Genomic DNA, 5,629 nt, shown 5'->3' on the forward strand with positions numbered 1-5,629 from the left:
CAGTGTGGCATGACACACTACTTCTAACTGTGTGCTGTGTTTACCATTGATTGTGTTATCAGTGAAGTCATACCACAATGGAAAACATTTGGCTCTGTGTTTTATTGAAACACACCAATTACGTGTATGTCACACAGATTTTGAAAATAAAGATTAAAATGTAATGTAATGAGCTTGAGTGAAAATATTGTCATTTCTATTGTGTATTCTGTACCAATGAGAAGGCCTTTTCCATATCTTCCATTCTCAAATCACTCACTGGTGGTACGGTTGTGAATTATATATGCATCGTGGGCTCTTCCAGGGTACTTTGCAAGGACATTGGTAAATACTCCATGATAATCCACTATTGCTTGGATGTAGATTGAGGTTGTGATTTTCTGAAAATGTACGCAGGGGCAGCAGTTGGGACCGATTGCATATGAGTGAAATCTGTAGCACCAAGAACACGAGCGAATCCAGAAATTTTATAAAAACCTTGCTTGGTAGCTAATTGTTTTTGGCTATTTTTTGAAAAAGCAAGGTGCTGTTGTGTAAGTTTGATGATCGCATGCAACACAGATGGGAGGAATGCTGAAAACGCAACATGTAAAATGCCAGCCAAACTGGAAGATGTGCTGTAAAATTATCCAGAGGCCAACATGTGTAGGACTGCCTTCAATTTGGCATGGGCTGGTATGGCATTGGTATGGCATTGGTATGGCATTGGTCCTTTAAATTGCTGGTTGTAGACTTGACGATATCTTCTCCAACAACTCCAAGATAATCTGCTTATTCAATCTGTATAACAGGATGACCTCCTCCTCCCTAAGATCAATGAGGGATAACCGTTGTTGAAATACACACTCCACCCTCCTTTGCTGGCTGTCTTTGTTGTCTTGCACCTACTACCAATTCCCAAATGACTACCTCCCTCCATGGTGCAGTTGAGCTTGCCAAAGTGCATTGTCATGGTGATCTTTTTATACTGTTGTCCTTGCTTTATTGCATGCACCTGCATTACACTGTGTGATGATGCGTCATGCAGTGGAATGAAGATAAATTCCACTGAGTCAGATTTTGCATGGGAAACCTAACTTGCATTCATTTATTGCTGAATGATGCAGGCTGACTCATTGCAGCACTTGTACCACACAAGTGCCTACAAATGATCCAGGAAGGCTCCTGCATCGATTGGTAAATCTGACTGAAGGCTTGTGTTACCCTTCTGTCAGCTTGCATAGCGCACGGGCAATGCTAGCTTTTGATAAATCCATGGTCCACAATATCTAAGCCTAAACCATTGTGGACTGTTCTACGTTGCTACCATCTGGTTAAAGTGCTAAAGTTGTGCACTTGTGCTCAGTTTCAGGCTTATTAGTAAGATTAAGTGCCAGGACACCAGTGGCAAATATCTCTGATTGTCCCACTCTTAACCCAGTAACTCTCAGGGACATATTCACAAGGACTTACCTCCAATTTATCTCCACCTTAACGCATCAAAAGTGGAGATAGAACTAACACCCCATTCACAAGCTGGTGCAAACAGCAGACATTGTCAGTATTCCTGCGATAACTGCCCCAAAACCTAAAACCACGGCTGACACCACCAACTAACCCTAATGAGATGCAGAGTAGGCGTACCCGTGCAGAAACACACAGAAAAAACCTACAACACCACTTTCCCAACGGACTGACATATCCGCGATGCAAACCAAAAACCTCAGCTTCATATCCTAGTACCTTCACTTCCCCAACACTGCTCAGGAACAGCTGGAGACAAAGCAAGGCTTCTTCGCAACAGCAGGATTCCTGGCCATGTTGGGGGCAATCAACTGCACACATGTCCCAATAGTGCCCCCTGCGGAGACTCCACACCATTACCGCAATAGAAAGCACACACATTCCATCAATGTGCAGGCAATAGTGGACCACCGAGGACTCTTCACCAATGTCGTAGCCAACTGCCCAGGCAGTGTGAATGATTCCTTCATCATCCGACAGTCCATCATAAACCAGTGCTTTCAGGATGGCTCATATGGAACGGGAGTGCTCGTCTTTAAGTACCAAATCAACACATCCCAAAGCCTCCAACGCACAAAGCACAACTGTGGTGATGCACACGTGACCAAATCACATTCAACATGTCAAACTACACAACCACCTACCAGACACGACCACTCCATGGTCCTCCTAGGCCACCCCTGCAACCAATACAGACATTTCATGGCACCACAGCCACACACCAGCTGAAGGTGTGGAGATGCAGGATGCAGCCATGACACATTTGAGGCACTGCTCTGCCCTCATGACCCTACACCAATCTCCCGCAGGTCAGCGTCTCGTGACGGTGGGCCCGTGTCAGCCGCTGTGTATCTGGGTCCACTAGCCCTGTGCAACTCGAATCATCCCCCCTTGTAGTTCTGACATTGCATTTCTGAGTGCCTGATGACTGTTGGTGTAGTTGCCAGCATCAGATACTCCCTGAGAGCTGGCTTATATTCACCCCACACACAGCCAGCACAAGCGTCACTGGATTGGTGGACCTGCCATCACATCCTGCCGAACCAAGTATTGACTCTTTTCTCCCCGCACTGTCACAGGTGATCAAGGATATGCACTCTGCCCTTGAATGATGACACCCCTCTGAGACCTGGCCACACCCGCCCAGAGGCAGTACGATGCAGTCCACATATGCACCAGGGGCATTGTTGAAAACACATTTTGCGTATTAGAGTCACATTTCAGGTGCCTGGATGGCACAGGTGGGAAGCTCCTGTACAGCCCGGACATCGTGTGCAAGATGATCGTTGCATGTTGTGTGTTGCACAACATCTGTGTTCGCACCAGGGCCCCATGGATTCCAGTTCAAGAGGTACCGGCCGATGATGGTGGTTAAGGGGCAGGTGGCACACATCCCACTGCAGCTGCGGCAGGAATGGCCCAGAGGAACACCATCATTGACACGTACTTCTCATGAGCACGTCACATTGTGACCATCCATGGCAATCATGCGACAGTAGAAGATGTTCAACTGCACTGCATGTGTGATTAAAACATATTTGCAGGTTACAGGTTGTACTTGTACATTGTCATGTTACATTTCCCTGCGGTTTCAGATATGATTTGCCAGGTTGTGCCCATTTGCGAAACCAGTTGTGTCCTATGTTCAACTGTGGAGGGGTTGCTGTTTGTATCGGGATGTTGTCAATGTCAAGGTCGCTCCTGCTTATGTAAGTATGCTGCACAGTGGGTGTGTTGCTCCTGCTGCTCTAATTTGTCTGCCAATGGTCTCTTTCATGCGATGTGCCTGTCGGTTCTGTTCTTCCTTCGGTGCTTGGATGTTGTGGTGTACATGCTGTCCTCTGCAGTTGGCCAGGTCCGTGGTACTCCGCTTTTGAGGAATTTTGTTCTGTGGCATTTTCCGTATGCTGTTCTTGTTCTTTTTCCTGCATTGCGCTTAAGTATTGCTGCCCTCACGCTGGTTGTCACTGTTTTATAATCACGCTTTAACCCCTCTCTGGTTTTTTCGTGTTGGGGTTTGTGTTTTTATTACCATCAAGGTGGTTGTGTCGCAGGCATTGGCCGCGGTTTCGGCAAACCTTTGCATGCTACCGCTGTGTTGTGAATTCCACGTTGACACTAGGATATTTTCCTGCGATAGGCTGAGATGTTGAAAGTTGTGTTACGCTTCACTGGCAGTACTTATCACACGTTATTCTGAATATACCCCTCAGTCTTGACTGCCCTGGAGCTCCTGTAAAAAATTTCCAGAGTATGTTTTTCCCTCGTGTTATATTCCAGACATCTTAATCACCATCTCCAAATACTGCAGATATGCTTTTGTTTCCATCAACAGTGTGTAACTCGCATGTATAGCATTATTTGGTTGTTTTTTGAGAGTCTTCTGTTAAAAGTATAAGATGTTTCAGTTTGAGATTAGGAAAGAAGGAAGAGAGGGAATTGTGAGGATGGGCCAGCGGGGGATGTTTGCAATGCTTATTCCTGAAGCTTTGGTGCAATTGAATATTTGCCTGAATGAAACAACCACATGGCACTCATTGCAACTTAGCCCCTAATACCAATGGTGCCACTAATTCCTGTTACCTTCCCATTGGAATGGTCAACAAATTTAAGATGGACCCGTTTTCATTTCTCCTAGAGATTTCACCTGCTTCAGACAGGTGCAATTGCCAAATAGAAAACCAGGGAAGCATGAGTATTAAATGGGGAATTGGTTTGGAGTTTTTGCTTTCCCTAATAATCTCCCAATTTCTAATGAGCTGAACATTCCTCACAACATAGTTACCAGTACACCCTATATCTGTAGCTATGGTGGCAGGGGATTACAAGTCCATTTTCTAGAATACTTATAATGTCCAAGTGCGTCATTTGTTTTTGATGATTGTGTTTTATGAATATTGATGACTTTAGAAACATGTAAATACTATGAAATAGATAATATAGAAGACACACATTAAGTCGAATTTATGTAAGATGTGGAATGATGAAAAATCTTTGATTGTAAATTTACAGTGCTGATTTGTATCTTCAGACAGCCACCAAAATTGAACTTAAATGCAAAAACTTTTGAACAGTGGTTGACTCTTTACCTGCAAGAGTTTGTAATCCATAAATTACCACACTACCAGGTCTGGTACACTTTGATTGTATATACACATCAAGTTTCAATGATTGCTTTTAAATACCTTATGTACTGGAAAGGAACTCTTATATGCCAACCACTATTTGAACTGAATACAGTCCTTCCGCATTCATTATACATTAGAACTCCAGATTTTCTCCTCTTTATGCACTTACTTTTTACTTATGTCACAATACCTACCAGCACCCTAACGAAGTTCTACGGATAACCTCCTAAGGAATGAAATAGATGTTGGCCAGAGGTTCTTAATATACTGTTGACAAACCAATAAAGGAAAGTAAAGAAGTTGGTTACTTGTACCATGGAAGACTAATGAACTATGCTGTTTTGTGTTATGGAACTGAAGAATAGAACTTAATAAGGATTGAGTGCAGGTGAACAATTAGCATATTGTTTTTTCTTGGATTACCACCTGGAACTTTGGGGGCCAAGCAACATTAGTTTATAACATTCACCCAGCACCAGAGGACTTCCGAGTAATGAGTTATTATGGTGTTGCTGTAACCCAGAGGGGTGCAATTTGGACTTGTTGGTTACATTTGTGATTATTCATACCTCAAATACTGCATTGCTTTTCTCAAATGCTGATGAAACGATTTCCATGGAATAAAAGAAGCTTGTTTGGTGCAATCTACGGAAATCACGATTCTATTAAATGACATGGTTACAGTATGTAACCCAATAAAGGTTAAAATGCAAAGGTGTTAGCATTCCATTTTCTCCAATGTAGGGTTCATTGTTGTAGTCTTTGCAGCCTTTTCCATGATTTAAGGCATTTAGGATGTCAACTTTCTTCCTTAGTGGTTACCACATTGCTAAATATCACAACTGCTGCATTTCAGAGCAACGAGAATTCAACGAGAAGAGTATGTTAGTATATTGGCCAGCATTTCGACTCAACTCTGTCCCTCACTTTGTACCAACACCCAGAGGCGTGGCAGGGTGAGTGAAGTACGAGGATTCGAATTTGTAGGCACTGGTGCA

This window comes from Lissotriton vulgaris, chromosome 4_1 (assembly GCF_964263255.1).
Source record: "Lissotriton vulgaris chromosome 4_1, aLisVul1.2, whole genome shotgun sequence".
In the NCBI taxonomy this organism is placed as follows: domain Eukaryota; kingdom Metazoa; phylum Chordata; class Amphibia; order Caudata; family Salamandridae; genus Lissotriton; species Lissotriton vulgaris.